The 16,375-nt window shown below is 39.7% G+C and overlaps 18 non-coding genes across 18 annotated transcripts; all 18 read right to left on the bottom strand.

Moving 5' to 3' along the window:
• Positions 1-1,100: 1,100 nt before the first annotated feature.
• On the bottom strand, positions 1,101-1,171 carry trnag-gcc (transfer RNA glycine (anticodon GCC)). Its single transcript has one exon. It is a non-coding gene; the product is annotated as a tRNA-Gly (tRNA).
• Positions 1,172-3,391: 2,220 nt separating this feature from the next.
• Positions 3,392-3,462, bottom strand: trnag-gcc (transfer RNA glycine (anticodon GCC)). Its single transcript has one exon. It is a non-coding gene; the product is annotated as a tRNA-Gly (tRNA).
• Positions 3,463-3,741: 279 nt separating this feature from the next.
• Positions 3,742-3,812, bottom strand: trnag-gcc (transfer RNA glycine (anticodon GCC)). Its single transcript has one exon. It is a non-coding gene; the product is annotated as a tRNA-Gly (tRNA).
• A 1,522-nt stretch (positions 3,813-5,334) lies between these two features.
• Positions 5,335-5,405, bottom strand: trnag-gcc (transfer RNA glycine (anticodon GCC)). The gene has a single exon. It is a non-coding gene; the product is annotated as a tRNA-Gly (tRNA).
• Positions 5,406-7,619: 2,214 nt separating this feature from the next.
• On the bottom strand, positions 7,620-7,690 carry trnag-gcc (transfer RNA glycine (anticodon GCC)). The gene has a single exon. It is a non-coding gene; the product is annotated as a tRNA-Gly (tRNA).
• A 279-nt stretch (positions 7,691-7,969) lies between these two features.
• Positions 7,970-8,040, bottom strand: trnag-gcc (transfer RNA glycine (anticodon GCC)). Its single transcript has one exon. It is a non-coding gene; the product is annotated as a tRNA-Gly (tRNA).
• A 1,174-nt stretch (positions 8,041-9,214) lies between these two features.
• On the bottom strand, positions 9,215-9,285 carry trnag-gcc (transfer RNA glycine (anticodon GCC)). Its single transcript has one exon. It is a non-coding gene; the product is annotated as a tRNA-Gly (tRNA).
• A 628-nt stretch (positions 9,286-9,913) lies between these two features.
• On the bottom strand, positions 9,914-9,984 carry trnag-gcc (transfer RNA glycine (anticodon GCC)). Its single transcript has one exon. It is a non-coding gene; the product is annotated as a tRNA-Gly (tRNA).
• Positions 9,985-10,263: 279 nt separating this feature from the next.
• Positions 10,264-10,334, bottom strand: trnag-gcc (transfer RNA glycine (anticodon GCC)). The gene has a single exon. It is a non-coding gene; the product is annotated as a tRNA-Gly (tRNA).
• A 277-nt stretch (positions 10,335-10,611) lies between these two features.
• trnag-gcc (transfer RNA glycine (anticodon GCC)) lies at positions 10,612-10,682 on the bottom strand. Its single transcript has one exon. It is a non-coding gene; the product is annotated as a tRNA-Gly (tRNA).
• A 279-nt stretch (positions 10,683-10,961) lies between these two features.
• On the bottom strand, positions 10,962-11,032 carry trnag-gcc (transfer RNA glycine (anticodon GCC)). Its single transcript has one exon. It is a non-coding gene; the product is annotated as a tRNA-Gly (tRNA).
• A 1,174-nt stretch (positions 11,033-12,206) lies between these two features.
• Positions 12,207-12,277, bottom strand: trnag-gcc (transfer RNA glycine (anticodon GCC)). The gene has a single exon. It is a non-coding gene; the product is annotated as a tRNA-Gly (tRNA).
• A 628-nt stretch (positions 12,278-12,905) lies between these two features.
• On the bottom strand, positions 12,906-12,976 carry trnag-gcc (transfer RNA glycine (anticodon GCC)). Its single transcript has one exon. It is a non-coding gene; the product is annotated as a tRNA-Gly (tRNA).
• Positions 12,977-13,255: 279 nt separating this feature from the next.
• Positions 13,256-13,326, bottom strand: trnag-gcc (transfer RNA glycine (anticodon GCC)). The gene has a single exon. It is a non-coding gene; the product is annotated as a tRNA-Gly (tRNA).
• A 277-nt stretch (positions 13,327-13,603) lies between these two features.
• Positions 13,604-13,674, bottom strand: trnag-gcc (transfer RNA glycine (anticodon GCC)). Its single transcript has one exon. It is a non-coding gene; the product is annotated as a tRNA-Gly (tRNA).
• A 1,173-nt stretch (positions 13,675-14,847) lies between these two features.
• On the bottom strand, positions 14,848-14,918 carry trnag-gcc (transfer RNA glycine (anticodon GCC)). Its single transcript has one exon. It is a non-coding gene; the product is annotated as a tRNA-Gly (tRNA).
• Positions 14,919-15,546: 628 nt separating this feature from the next.
• On the bottom strand, positions 15,547-15,617 carry trnag-gcc (transfer RNA glycine (anticodon GCC)). The gene has a single exon. It is a non-coding gene; the product is annotated as a tRNA-Gly (tRNA).
• Positions 15,618-15,896: 279 nt separating this feature from the next.
• trnag-gcc (transfer RNA glycine (anticodon GCC)) lies at positions 15,897-15,967 on the bottom strand. The gene has a single exon. It is a non-coding gene; the product is annotated as a tRNA-Gly (tRNA).
• Positions 15,968-16,375: the final 408 nt, after the last annotated feature.

Genomic DNA, 16,375 nt, shown 5'->3' with positions numbered 1-16,375 from the left:
GTACAAATGATTAGAAAACAAGAAGTCATTGATATGTTTTTTTCTGTCTTTTGAATAGTCTCCAGACTATTCAAACACTGTCCCCCACATGGCAGGCAAGAATTCTACCACTGAACCACCAATGCTTACAATAGTGTTAATTTTCCAACTTTTTTTTCTTGGCACTTTCTCCATCCTTTTCTCATATTCTGTTAGGGGAGATGTTTATACAAATGCTTTGAAAACAAAAAGTTATTGATAGTTTTTTCCCCTTATCTCTTTTTCTTACCTCAATGAATAGTCTACAGCCTACGCTATCTACGAACCCAGTATCAAGTGAGAAACCGTGGGACGACTCACTGACCATCTTCACATCCATCACGACTTTTATGTTTGTGACACATAAGAACGGTAAAGTATATCTGTATTGGCCGGGAATCAGACCCGGGTCTCCCGCGTGGCAGGCGAGAATTCTACCACTGAATCACCAATGCTCACAAAAGTGTTAATTTTCCAATTTTTTTTTTTCTTGGCATTTTCTCCATCCTTTTCTCATATTCTTATAGGGGAGATGTTTATACAAATGCTTAGAAAACAAAAAGTTATTGATACTTTTTTCCCCTTATCTCTTTTTCTTACCTTAATGAATAGTCTACTGCTCTGCTATCTACGAACCCAATATCAAGTGAGAAACCGTGGGACGACTCACTGACCATCCTCACATCCATCACGACTTTTATGTTTGTGACACATAAGAACGGGAAAGTATACCTGCATTGGCCGGGAATCGGACCCGGGTCTCCCGCGTGGCAGGCGAGAATTCTACCACTGAATCACCAATTCTCACAAAAGTGTTAATTTTCCAATTTTTTTTTTTCTTGGCATTTTCTCCATCCTTTTCTCATATTCTTATAGGGGAGATGTTTATACAAATGCTTAGAAAACAAAAAGTTATTGATACTTTTTTCCCCTTATCTCTTTTTCTTACCTTAATGAATAGTCTACTGCTCTGCTATCTACGAACCCAATATCAAGTGAGAAACCGTGGGACGACTCACTGACCATCCTCACATCCATCACGACTTTCATGTTTGTGAAACATAAGAACGGTAAAGTATACCTGCATTGGCCGGGAATCGGACCCGGGTCTCCCGCGTGGCAGGCGAGAATTCTACCACTGAACCACCAATGCTTACAAAAGTGTTAATTTTCCAACTTTTTTTTTTTCTTGGCACCTTCTCCATCCTTTTCTCATATTCTGTTAGGGGAGATGTGTATACAAATGCTTAGAAAACATAAAGTTATTGATACTTTTTTCACCTTTTCTCTTTTTCTTACCTTAATGAATAGTCTACTGCTCTGCTATCTACGAACCCAATATCAAGTGAGAAACCGTGGGACGACTCACTGACCATCCTCACATCCATCACGACTTTAAGGTCAGTGACACATAAGAACAGTAAGTTACATCTGTACTGGCCAGGAACTGGACCCGGGTCTGTCAAATGGGAGGCAAGAATTCTACCACTGAACCACCAATGTTTACAAGATTGTGGATTTACCAACTTTTTTTTCTTCTATCCTTTTCTCATATTGTGTTAGGGGAGATGTTTGTACAAATGATTAGAAAACAAGAAGTCATTGATATGTTTTTTTCTGTCTTTTGAATAGTCTCCAGACTATTCAAACACTGTCCCCCACATGGCAGGCAAGAATTCTACCACTGAACCACCAATGCTTACAATAGTGTTAATTTTCCAACTTTTTTTTCTTGGCACTTTCTCCATCCTTTTCTCATATTCTGTTAGGGGAGATGTTTATACAAATGCTTTGAAAACAAAAAGTTATTGATAGTTTTTTCCCCTTATCTCTTTTTCTTACCTCAATGAATAGTCTACAGCCTACGCTATCTACGAACCCAGTATCAAGTGAGAAACCGTGGGACGACTCACTGACCATCTTCACATCCATCACGACTTTTATGTTTGTGACACATAAGAACGGTAAAGTATATCTGTATTGGCCGGGAATCAGACCCGGGTCTCCCGCGTGGCAGGCGAGAATTCTACCACTGAATCACCAATGCTCACAAAAGTGTTAATTTTCCAACTTTTTTTTTCTTGGCATTTTCTCCATCCTTTTCTCATATTCTTATAGGGGAGATGTTTATACAAATGCTTAGAAAACAAAAAGTTATTGATACTTTTTTCCCCTTATCTCTTTTTCTTACCTTAATGAATAGTCTACTGCTCTGCTATCTACGAACCCAATATCAAGTGAGAAACCGTGGGACGACTCACTGACCATCCTCACATCCATCACGACTTTTATGTTTGTGACACATAAGAACGGGAAAGTATACCTGCATTGGCCGGGAATCGGACCCGGGTCTCCCGCGTGGCAGGCGAGAATTCTACCACTGAATCACCAATTCTCACAAAAGTGTTAATTTTCCAATTTTTTTTTTTCTTGGCATTTTCTCCATCCTTTTCTCATATTCTTATAGGGGAGATGTTTATACAAATGCTTAGAAAACAAAAAGTTATTGATACTTTTTTCCCCTTATCTCTTTTTCTTATCTTAATGAATAGTCTACTGCTCTGCTATCTACGAACCCAATATCAAGTGAGAAACCGTGGGACGACTCACTGACCATCCTCACATCCATCACGACTTTTATGTTTGTGACACATAAGAACGGTAAAGTATATCTGTATTGGCCGGGAATCAGACACGGGTCTCCCGCGTGGCAGGCGAGAATTCTACCACTGAACCACCAATGCTTACAAAACTGTTAATTTTCCAACTTTTTTTTTTTCTTGGCACTTTCTCCATCCTTTTCTTATATTCTGTTAGGGGAGATGTTTATACAAATGCTTAGAAAACAAAAAGTTATTGATACTTTTTTCCCCTTATCTCTTTTTCTTACCTTAATGAATAGTCTACTGCTCTGCTATCTACGAACCCAATATCAAGTGAGAAACCGTGGGACGACTCACTGACCATCCTCACATCCATCACGACTTTTATGTTTGTGACACATAAGAACGGTGAAGTATATCTGTATTGGCCGGGAATCAGACCCGGGTCTCCCGCGTGGCAGGCGAGAATTCTACCACTGAACCACCAATGCTTACAAAACTGTTAATTTTCCAACTTTTTTTTTTCTTGGCACTTTCTCCATCCTTTTTTTATATTCTGTTAGGGGAGATGTTTATACAAATGCTTAGAAAACATAAAGTTATTGATACTTTTTTCACCTTTTCTCTTTTTCTTACCTTAATGAGTAGTCTACAGACTCCGCAATCTACGAACCCAGTATCAAGTGAGAAACCGTGGGACGACTCACTGACCATCCTCACATCCATCACGACTTTTATGTTTGTGACACATAAGAACGGCATAGTATACCTGCATTGGCCAGGAATCGGACCCGGGTCTCCCGCGTGGCAGGCGAGAATTCTACCACTGAACCACCAATGCTTACAAAAGTGTTAATTTTCCAACTTTTTTTTTTTCTTGGCACCTTCTCCATCCTTTTCTCATATTCTGTTAGGGGAGATGTGTATACAAATGCTTAGAAAACATAAAGTTATTGATACTTTTTTCCCCTTATCTCTTTTTCTTACCTTTATGAATAGTCTACTGCTCTGCTATCTACGAACCCAATATCAAGTGAGAAACCGTGGGACGACTCACTGACCATCCTCACATCCATCACGACTTTTATGTTTGTGACACATAAGAACGGCATAGTATACCTGCATTGGCCGGGAATCGGACCCGGGTCTCCCGCGTGGCAGGCGAGAATTCTACCACTGAACCACCAATGCTTACAAAAGTGTTAATTTTCCAACTTTTTTTTTTTCTTGGCATTTTCTCCATCCTTTTCTCATATTCTTATAGGGGAGATGTGTATACAAATGCTTAGAAAACATAAAGTTATTGATACTTTTTTCACCTTTTCTCTTTTTCTTACCTTAATGAATAGTCTACTGCTCTGCTATCTACGAACCCAATATCAAGTGAGAAACCGTGGGACGACTCACTGACCATCCTCACATCCATCACGACTTTAAGGTCAGTGACACATAAGAACAGTAAGTTACATCTGTACTGGCCAGGAACTGGACCCGGGTCTGTCAAATGGGAGGCAAGAATTCTACCACTGAACCACCAATGTTTACAAGATTGTGGATTTACCAACTTTTTTTTCTTCTATCCTTTTCTCATATTGTGTTAGGGGAGATGTTTGTACAAATGATTAGAAAACAAGAAGTCATTGATATGTTTTTTTCTGTCTTTTGAATAGCCTCCAGACTATTCAAACACTGTCCCCCACATGGCAGGCAAGAATTCTACCACTGAACCACCAATGCTTACAATAGTGTTAATTTTCCAACTTTTTTTTCTTGGCACTTTCTCCATCCTTTTCTCATATTCTGTTAGGGGAAATGTTTATACAAATGCTTTGAAAACAAAAAGTTATTGATAGTTTTTTCCCCTTATCTCTTTTTCTTACCTCAATGAATAGTCTACAGACTACGCTATCTACGAACCCAGTATCAAGTGAGAAACCGTGGGACGACTCACTGACCATCTTCACATCCATCACGACTTTTATGTTTGTGACACATAAGAACGGTAAAGTATATCTGTATTGGCCGGGAATCAGACCCGGGTCTCCCGCGTGGCAGGCGAGAATTCTACCACTGAACCACCAATGCTTACAAAAGTGTTAATTTTCCAACTTTTTTTTTTTCTTGGCTCTTTCTCCATCCTTTTCTTATATTCTGTTAGGGGAGATGTTTATACAAATGCTTAGAAAACAAAAAGTTATTGATACTTTTTTCCCCTTATCTCTTTTTCTTACCTTAATGAATAGTCTACTGCTCTGCTATCTACGAACCCAATATCAAGTGAGAAACCGTGGGACGACTCACTGACCATCCTCACATCCATCACGACTTTTATGTTTGTGACACATAAGAACGGGAAAGTATACCTGCATTGGCCGGGAATCGGACCCGGGTCTCCCGCGTGGCAGGCGAGAATTCTACCACTGAATCACCAATTCTCACAAAAGTGTTAATTTTCCAATTTTTTTTTTTCTTGGCATTTTCTCCATCCTTTTCTCATATTCTTATAGGGGAGATGTTTATACAAATGCTTAGAAAACAAAAAGTTATTGATACTTTTTTCCCCTTATCTCTTTTTCTTACCTTAATGAATAGTCTACTGCTCTGCTATCTACGAACCCAATATCAAGTGAGAAACCGTGGGACGACTCACTGACCATCCTCACATCCATCACGACTTTCATGTTTGTGAAACATAAGAACGGTAAAGTATACCTGCATTGGCCGGGAATCGGACCCGGGTCTCCCGCGTGGCAGGCGAGAATTCTACCACTGAACCACCAATGCTTACAAAAGTGTTAATTTTCCAACTTTTTTTTTTTCTTGGCACCTTCTCCATCCTTTTCTCATATTCTGTTAGGGGAGATGTGTATACAAATGCTTAGAAAACATAAAGTTATTGATACTTTTTTCACCTTTTCTCTTTTTCTTACCTTAATGAATAGTCTACTGCTCTGCTATCTACGAACCCAATATCAAGTGAGAAACCGTGGGACGACTCACTGACCATCCTCACATCCATCACGACTTTAAGGTCAGTGACACATAAGAACAGTAAGTTACATCTGTACTGGCCAGGAACTGGACCCGGGTCTGTCAAATGGGAGGCAAGAATTCTACCACTGAACCACCAATGTTTACAAGATTGTGGATTTACCAACTTTTTTTTCTTCTATCCTTTTCTCATATTGTGTTAGGGGAGATGTTTGTACAAATGATTAGAAAACAAGAAGTCATTGATATGTTTTTTTCTGTCTTTTGAATAGTCTCCAGACTATTCAAACACTGTCCCCCACATGGCAGGCAAGAATTCTACCACTGAACCACCAATGCTTACAATAGTGTTAATTTTCCAACTTTTTTTTCTTGGCACTTTCTCCATCCTTTTCTCATATTCTGTTAGGGGAGATGTTTATACAAATGCTTTGAAAACAAAAAGTTATTGATAGTTTTTTCCCCTTATCTCTTTTTCTTACCTCAATGAATAGTCTACAGCCTACGCTATCTACGAACCCAGTATCAAGTGAGAAACCGTGGGACGACTCACTGACCATCTTCACATCCATCACGACTTTTATGTTTGTGACACATAAGAACGGTAAAGTATATCTGTATTGGCCGGGAATCAGACCCGGGTCTCCCGCGTGGCAGGCGAGAATTCTACCACTGAATCACCAATGCTCACAAAAGTGTTAATTTTCCAACTTTTTTTTTCTTGGCATTTTCTCCATCCTTTTCTCATATTCTTATAGGGGAGATGTTTATACAAATGCTTAGAAAACAAAAAGTTATTGATACTTTTTTCCCCTTATCTCTTTTTCTTACCTTAATGAATAGTCTACTGCTCTGCTATCTACGAACCCAATATCAAGTGAGAAACCGTGGGACGACTCACTGACCATCCTCACATCCATCACGACTTTTATGTTTGTGACACATAAGAACGGGAAAGTATACCTGCATTGGCCGGGAATCGGACCCGGGTCTCCCGCGTGGCAGGCGAGAATTCTACCACTGAATCACCAATTCTCACAAAAGTGTTAATTTTCCAATTTTTTTTTTTCTTGGCATTTTCTCCATCCTTTTCTCATATTCTTATAGGGGAGATGTTTATACAAATGCTTAGAAAACAAAAAGTTATTGATACTTTTTTCCCCTTATCTCTTTTTCTTATCTTAATGAATAGTCTACTGCTCTGCTATCTACGAACCCAATATCAAGTGAGAAACCGTGGGACGACTCACTGACCATCCTCACATCCATCACGACTTTTATGTTTGTGACACATAAGAACGGTAAAGTATATCTGTATTGGCCGGGAATCAGACACGGGTCTCCCGCGTGGCAGGCGAGAATTCTACCACTGAACCACCAATGCTTACAAAACTGTTAATTTTCCAACTTTTTTTTTTTCTTGGCACTTTCTCCATCCTTTTCTTATATTCTGTTAGGGGAGATGTTTATACAAATGCTTAGAAAACAAAAAGTTATTGATACTTTTTTCCCCTTATCTCTTTTTCTTACCTTAATGAATAGTCTACTGCTCTGCTATCTACGAACCCAATATCAAGTGAGAAACCGTGGGACGACTCACTGACCATCCTCACATCCATCACGACTTTTATGTTTGTGACACATAAGAACGGTGAAGTATATCTGTATTGGCCGGGAATCAGACCCGGGTCTCCCGCGTGGCAGGCGAGAATTCTACCACTGAACCACCAATGCTTACAAAACTGTTAATTTTCCAACTTTTTTTTTTCTTGGCACTTTCTCCATCCTTTTTTTATATTCTGTTAGGGGAGATACAAATGCTTAGAAAACATAAAGTTATTGATACTTTTTTCACCTTTTCTCTTTTTCTTACCTTAATGAGTAGTCTACAGACTCCGCAATCTACGAACCCAGTATCAAGTGAGAAACCGTGGGACGACTCACTGACCATCCTCACATCCATCACGACTTTTATGTTTGTGACACATAAGAACGGCATAGTATACCTGCATTGGCCAGGAATCGGACCCGGGTCTCCCGCGTGGCAGGCGAGAATTCTACCACTGAACCACCAATGCTTACAAAAGTGTTAATTTTCCAACTTTTTTTTTTTCTTGGCACCTTCTCCATCCTTTTCTCATATTCTGTTAGGGGAGATGTGTATACAAATGCTTAGAAAACATAAAGTTATTGATACTTTTTTCCCCTTATCTCTTTTTCTTACCTTTATGAATAGTCTACTGCTCTGCTATCTACGAACCCAATATCAAGTGAGAAACCGTGGGACGACTCACTGACCATCCTCACATCCATCACGACTTTTATGTTTGTGACACATAAGAACGGCATAGTATACCTGCATTGGCCGGGAATCGGACCCGGGTCTCCCGCGTGGCAGGCGAGAATTCTACCACTGAACCACCAATGCTTACAAAAGTGTTAATTTTCCAACTTTTTTTTTTTCTTGGCATTTTCTCCATCCTTTTCTCATATTCTTATAGGGGAGATGTGTATACAAATGCTTAGAAAACATAAAGTTATTGATACTTTTTTCACCTTTTCTCTTTTTCTTACCTTAATGAATAGTCTACTGCTCTGCTATCTACGAACCCAATATCAAGTGAGAAACCGTGGGACGACTCACTGACCATCCTCACATCCATCACGACTTTAAGGTCAGTGACACATAAGAACAGTAAGTTACATCTGTACTGGCCAGGAACTGGACCCGGGTCTGTCAAATGGGAGGCAAGAATTCTACCACTGAACCACCAATGTTTACAAGATTGTGGATTTACCAACTTTTTTTTCTTCTATCCTTTTCTCATATTGTGTTAGGGGAGATGTTTGTACAAATGATTAGAAAACAAGAAGTCATTGATATGTTTTTTTCTGTCTTTTGAATAGCCTCCAGACTATTCAAACACTGTCCCCCACATGGCAGGCAAGAATTCTACCACTGAACCACCAATGCTTACAATAGTGTTAATTTTCCAACTTTTTTTTCTTGGCACTTTCTCCATCCTTTTCTCATATTCTGTTAGGGGAAATGTTTATACAAATGCTTTGAAAACAAAAAGTTATTGATAGTTTTTTCCCCTTATCTCTTTTTCTTACCTCAATGAATAGTCTACAGACTACGCTATCTACGAACCCAGTATCAAGTGAGAAACCGTGGGACGACTCACTGACCATCTTCACATCCATCACGACTTTTATGTTTGTGACACATAAGAACGGTAAAGTATATCTGTATTGGCCGGGAATCAGACCCGGGTCTCCCGCGTGGCAGGCGAGAATTCTACCACTGAACCACCAATGCTTACAAAAGTGTTAATTTTCCAACTTTTTTTTTTTCTTGGCTCTTTCTCCATCCTTTTCTTATATTCTGTTAGGGGAGATGTTTATACAAATGCTTAGAAAACATAAAGTTAATAATACTTTTTTCACCTTTTCTCTTTTTCTTACCTTAATGAGTAGTCTACAGACTCCGCAATCTACGAACCCAGTATCAAGTGAGAAACCGTGGGACGACTCACTGACCATCCTCACATCCATCACGACTTTTATGTTTGTGACACATAAGAACGGGAAAGTATACATGCATTGGCCGGGAATCGGACCCGGGTCTCCCGCGTGGCAGGCGAGAATTCTACCACTGAATCACCAATGCTCACAAAAGTGTTAATTTTCCAATTTTTTTTTTTCTTGGCACTTTCTCCATCCTTTTCTTATATTCTGTTAGGGGAGATGTTTATACAAATGCTTAGAAAACAAAAAGTTATTGATACTTTTTTCCCCTTATCTCTTTTTCTTACCTTAATGAATAGTCTACTGCTCTGCTATCTACGAACCCAATATCAAGTGAGAAACCGTGGGACGACTCACTGACCATCCTCACATCCATCACGACTTTTATGTTTGTGACACATAAGAACGGTGAAGTATATCTGTATTTGCCGGGAATCAGACCCGGGTCTCCCGCGTGGCAGGCGAGAATTCTACCACTGAACCACCAATGCTTACAAAACTGTTAATTTTCCAACTTTTTTTTTTCTTGGCACTTTCTCCATCCTTTTCTTATATTCTGTTAGGGGAGATGTTTATACAAATGCTTAGAAAACATAAAGTTATTGATACTTTTTTCACCTTTTCTCTTTTTCTTACCTTAATGAGTAGTCTACAGACTCCGCAATCTACGAACCCAGTATCAAGTGAGAAACCGTGGGACGACTCACTGACCATCCTCACATCCATCACGACTTTTATGTTTGTGACACATAAGAACGGGATAGTCTACCTGCATTGGCCGGGAATCAGACCCGGGTCTCCCGCGTGGCAGGCGAGAATTCTACCACTGAACCACCAATGCTCACAAAAGTGTTAATTTTCCAATTTTTTTTTTTCTTGGCATTTTCTCCATCCTTTTCTCATTTTCTGTTAGGGGAGATGTTTATACAAATGCTTAGAAAACAAAAAGTTATTGATACTTTTTTCCCCTTATCTCTTTTTCTTACCTCAATGAATAGTCTAAAGACTACGCTATCTACGAACCCAGTATCAACTGAGAAACCGTGGGACGACTCACTGACCATCCTCACATCCATCACGACTTTTATGTTTGTGACACATAAGAACGGCATAGTATACCTGCATTGGCCAGGAATCGGACCCGGGTCTCCCGCGTGGCAGGCGAGAATTCTACCACTGAACCACCAATGCTCACAAAAGTTTTAATTTTCCAATTTTTTTTTTCTTGGCATTTTCTCCATCCTTTTCTCATTTTCTGTTAGGGGAGATGTTTATACAAATGCTTAGAAAACATAAAGTTATTGATACTTTTTTCCCCTTATCTCTTTTTCTTACCTTTATGAATAGTCTACTGCTCTGCTATCTACGAACCCAATATCAAGTGAGAAACCGTGGGACGACTCACTGACCATCCTCACATCCATCACGACTTTTATGTTTGTGACACATAAGAACGGCATAGTATACCTGCATTGGCCGGGAATCGGACCCGGGTCTCCCGCGTGGCAGGCGAGAATTCTACCACTGAACCACCAATGCTTACAAAAGTGTTAATTTTCCAACTTTTTTTTTTTCTTGGCATTTTCTCCATCCTTTTCTCATTTTCTGTTAGGGGAGATGTTTATACAAATGCTTAGAAAACATAAAGTTATTGATACTTTTTTCCCCTTATCTCTTTTTCTTACCTTTATGAATAGTCTACTGCTCTGCTATCTACGAACCCAATATCAAGTGAGAAACCGTGGGACGACTCACTGACCATCCTCACATCCATCACGACTTTTATGTTTGTGACACATAAGAACGGCATAGTATACCTGCATTGGCCGGGAATCGGACCCGGGTCTCCCGCGTGGCAGGCGAGAATTCTACCACTGAACCACCAATGCTTACAAAAGTGTTAATTTTCCAACTTTTTTTTTTTCTTGGCATTTTCTCCATCCTTTTCTCATATTCTTATAGGGGAGATGTGTATACAAATGCTTAGAAAACATAAAGTTATTGATACTTTTTTCACCTTTTCTCTTTTTCTTACCTTAATGAATAGTCTACTGCTCTGCTATCTACGAACCCAATATCAAGTGAGAAACCGTGGGACGACTCACTGACCATCCTCACATCCATCACGACTTTAAGGTCAGTGACACATAAGAACAGTAAGTTACATCTGTACTGGCCAGGAACTGGACCCGGGTCTGTCAAATGGGAGGCAAGAATTCTACCACTGAACCACCAATGTTTACAAGATTGTGGATTTACCAACTTTTTTTTCTTCTATCCTTTTCTCATATTGTGTTAGGGGAGATGTTTGTACAAATGATTAGAAAACAAGAAGTCATTGATATGTTTTTTTCTGTCTTTTGAATAGCCTCCAGACTATTCAAACACTGTCCCCCACATGGCAGGCAAGAATTCTACCACTGAACCACCAATGCTTACAATAGTGTTAATTTTCCAACTTTTTTTTCTTGGCACTTTCTCCATCCTTTTCTCATATTCTGTTAGGGGAAATGTTTATACAAATGCTTTGAAAACAAAAAGTTATTGATAGTTTTTTCCCCTTATCTCTTTTTCTTACCTCAATGAATAGTCTACAGACTACGCTATCTACGAACCCAGTATCAAGTGAGAAACCGTGGGACGACTCACTGACCATCTTCACATCCATCACGACTTTTATGTTTGTGACACATAAGAACGGTAAAGTATATCTGTATTGGCCGGGAATCAGACCCGGGTCTCCCGCGTGGCAGGCGAGAATTCTACCACTGAACCACCAATGCTTACAAAAGTGTTAATTTTCCAACTTTTTTTTTTTCTTGGCTCTTTCTCCATCCTTTTCTTATATTCTGTTAGGGGAGATGTTTATACAAATGCTTAGAAAACATAAAGTTAATAATACTTTTTTCACCTTTTCTCTTTTTCTTACCTTAATGAGTAGTCTACAGACTCCGCAATCTACGAACCCAGTATCAAGTGAGAAACCGTGGGACGACTCACTGACCATCCTCACATCCATCACGACTTTTATGTTTGTGACACATAAGAACGGGAAAGTATACATGCATTGGCCGGGAATCGGACCCGGGTCTCCCGCGTGGCAGGCGAGAATTCTACCACTGAATCACCAATGCTCACAAAAGTGTTAATTTTCCAATTTTTTTTTTTCTTGGCACTTTCTCCATCCTTTTCTTATATTCTGTTAGGGGAGATGTTTATACAAATGCTTAGAAAACAAAAAGTTATTGATACTTTTTTCCCCTTATCTCTTTTTCTTACCTTAATGAATAGTCTACTGCTCTGCTATCTACGAACCCAATATCAAGTGAGAAACCGTGGGACGACTCACTGACCATCCTCACATCCATCACGACTTTTATGTTTGTGACACATAAGAACGGTGAAGTATATCTGTATTTGCCGGGAATCAGACCCGGGTCTCCCGCGTGGCAGGCGAGAATTCTACCACTGAACCACCAATGCTTACAAAACTGTTAATTTTCCAACTTTTTTTTTTCTTGGCACTTTCTCCATCCTTTTCTTATATTCTGTTAGGGGAGATGTTTATACAAATGCTTAGAAAACATAAAGTTATTGATACTTTTTTCACCTTTTCTCTTTTTCTTACCTTAATGAGTAGTCTACAGACTCCGCAATCTACGAACCCAGTATCAAGTGAGAAACCGTGGGACGACTCACTGACCATCCTCACATCCATCACGACTTTTATGTTTGTGACACATAAGAACGGGATAGTCTACCTGCATTGGCCGGGAATCGGACCCGGGTCTCCCGCGTGGCAGGCGAGAATTCTACCACTGAACCACCAATGCTCACAAAAGTGTTAATTTTCCAATTTTTTTTTTTCTTGGCATTTTCTCCATCCTTTTCTCATTTTCTGTTAGGGGAGATGTTTATACAAATGCTTAGAAAACAAAAAGTTATTGATACTTTTTTCCCCTTATCTCTTTTTCTTACCTCAATGAATAGTCTAAAGACTACGCTATCTACGAACCCAGTATCAACTGAGAAACCGTGGGACGACTCACTGACCATCCTCACATCCATCACGACTTTTATGTTTGTGACACATAAGAACGGCATAGTATACCTGCATTGGCCAGGAATCGGACCCGGGTCTCCCGCGTGGCAGGCGAGAATTCTACCACTGAACCACCAATGCTCACAAAAGTTTTAATTTTCCAATTTTTTTTTTCTTGGCATTTTCTCCATCCTTTTCTCATTTTCTGTTAGGGGAGATGTTTATACAAATGCTTAGAAAACATAAAGTTATTGATACTTTTTTCCCCTTATCTCTTTTTCTTACCTTTATGAATAGTCTACTGCTCTGCTATCTACGAACCCAATATCAAGTGAGAAACCGTGGGACGACTCACTGACCATCCTCACATCCATCACGACTTTTATGTTTGTGACACATAAGAACGGCATAGTATACCTGCATTGGCCGGGAATCGGACCCGGGTCTCCCGCGTGGCAGGCGAGAATTCTACCACTGAACCACCAATGCTTACAAAAGTGTTAATTTTCCAATTTTTTTTTTTCTTGGCATTTTCTCCATCCTTTTCTCATATTCTTATAGGGGAGATGTGTATACAAATGCTTAGAAAACATAAAGTTATTGATACTTTTTTCACCTTTTCTCTTTTTCTTACCTTAATGAATAGTCTACTGCTCTGCTATCTACGAACCCAATATCAAGTGAGAAACCGTGGGACGACTCACTGACCATCCTCACATCCATCACGACTTTAAGGTCAGTGACACATAAGAACAGTAAGTTACATCTGTACTGGCCAGGAACTGGACCCGGGTCTGTCAAATGGGAGGCAAGAATTCTACCACTGAACCACCAATGTTTACAAGATTGTGGATTTACCAACTTTTTTTTCTTCTATCCTTTTCTCATATTGTGTTAGGGGAGATGTTTGTACAAATGATTAGAAAACAAGAAGTCATTGATATGTTTTTTTCTGTCTTTTGAATAGCCTCCAGACTATTCAAACACTGTCCCCCACATGGCAGGCAAGAATTCTACCACTGAACCACCAATGCTTACAATAGTGTTAATTTTCCAACTTTTTTTTCTTGGCACTTTCTCCATCCTTTTCTCATATTCTGTTAGGGGAAATGTTTATACAAATGCTTTGAAAACAAAAAGTTATTGATAGTTTTTTCCCCTTATCTCTTTTTCTTACCTCAATGAATAGTCTACAGACTACGCTATCTACGAACCCAGTATCAAGTGAGAAACCGTGGGACGACTCACTGACCATCTTCACATCCATCACGACTTTTATGTTTGTGACACATAAGAACGGTAAAGTATATCTGTATTGGCCGGGAATCAGACCCGGGTCTCCCGCGTGGCAGGCGAGAATTCTACCACTGAACCACCAATGCTTACAAAAGTGTTAATTTTCCAACTTTTTTTTTTTCTTGGCTCTTTCTCCATCCTTTTCTTATATTCTGTTAGGGGAGATGTTTATACAAATGCTTAGAAAACATAAAGTTAATAATACTTTTTTCACCTTTTCTCTTTTTCTTACCTTAATGAGTAGTCTACAGACTCCGCAATCTACGAACCCAGTATCAAGTGAGAAACCGTGGGACGACTCACTGACCATCCTCACATCCATCACGACTTTTATGTTTGTGACACATAAGAACGGGAAAGTATACATGCATTGGCCGGGAATCGGACCCGGGTCTCCCGCGTGGCAGGCGAGAATTCTACCACTGAATCACCAATGCTCACAAAAGTGTTAATTTTCCAATTTTTTTTTTTCTTGGCACTTTCTCCATCCTTTTCTTATATTCTGTTAGGGGAGATGTTTATACAAATGCTTAGAAAACAAAAAGTTATTGATACTTTTTTCCCCTTATCTCTTTTTCTTACCTTAATGAATAGTCTACTGCTCTGCTATCTACGAACCCAATATCAAGTGAGAAACCGTGGGACGACTCACTGACCATCCTCACATCCATCACGACTTTTATGTTTGTGACACATAAGAACGGTGAAGTATATCTGTATTTGCCGGGAATCAGACCCGGGTCTCCCGCGTGGCAGGCGAGAATTCTACCACTGAACCACCAATGCTTACAAAACTGTTAATTTTCCAACTTTTTTTTTTCTTGGCACTTTCTCCATCCTTTTCTTATATTCTGTTAGGGGAGATGTTTATACAAATGCTTAGAAAACATAAAGTTATTGATACTTTTTTCACCTTTTCTCTTTTTCTTACCTTAATGAGTAGTCTACAGACTCCGCAATCTACGAACCCAGTATCAAGTGAGAAACCGTGGGACGACTCACTGACCATCCTCACATCCATCACGACTTTTATGTTTGTGACACATAAGAACGGGATAGTCTACCTGCATTGGCCGGGAATCAGACCCGGGTCTCCCGCGTGGCAGGCGAGAATTCTACCACTGAACCACCAATGCTCACAAAAGTGTTAATTTTCCAATTTTTTTTTTTCTTGGCATTTTCTCCATCCTTTTCTCATTTTCTGTTAGGGGAGATGTTTATACAAATGCTTAGAAAACAAAAAGTTATTGATACTTTTTTCCCCTTATCTCTTTTTCTTACCTCAATGAATAGTCTAAAGACTACGCTATCTACGAACCCAGTATCAACTGAGAAACCGTGGGACGACTCACTGACCATCCTCACATCCATCACGACTTTTATGTTTGTGACACATAAGAACGGCATAGTATACCTGCATTGGCCAGGAATCGGACCCGGGTCTCCCGCGTGGCAGGCGAGAATTCTACCACTGAACCACCAATGCTCACAAAAGTTTTAATTTTCCAATTTTTTTTTTCTTGGCATTTTCTCCATCCTTTTCTCATTTTCTGTTAGGGGAGATGTTTATACAAATGCTTAGAAAACAAAAAGTTATTGATACTTTTTTCCCCTTATCTCTTTTTCTTACCTCAATGAATAGTCTAAAGACTACGCTATCTACGAACCCAGTATCAAGTGAGAAACCGTGGGACGACTCACTGACCATCCTCACATCCATCACGACTTTTATGTTTGTGACACATAAGAACGGCATAGTATACCTGCATTGGCCAGGAATCGGACCCGGGTCTCCCGCGTGGCAGGCGAGAATTCTACCACTGAACGACCAATGCTCACAAAAGTGTTAATTTTCCAATTTTTTTTTTTCTTGGCATTTTCTCCATCCTTTTCT

The sequence above is a fragment of the Leuresthes tenuis genome, unplaced genomic scaffold, assembly GCF_036924035.1.
Source record: "Leuresthes tenuis unplaced genomic scaffold, fLeuTen1.0.hap1 SCAF_5, whole genome shotgun sequence".
Taxonomy (NCBI): domain Eukaryota; kingdom Metazoa; phylum Chordata; class Actinopteri; order Atheriniformes; family Atherinopsidae; genus Leuresthes; species Leuresthes tenuis.
The sequence above is the reverse complement of the archived record's forward strand: the minus strand, read 5'-3'. Positions and strand labels throughout refer to the sequence as shown.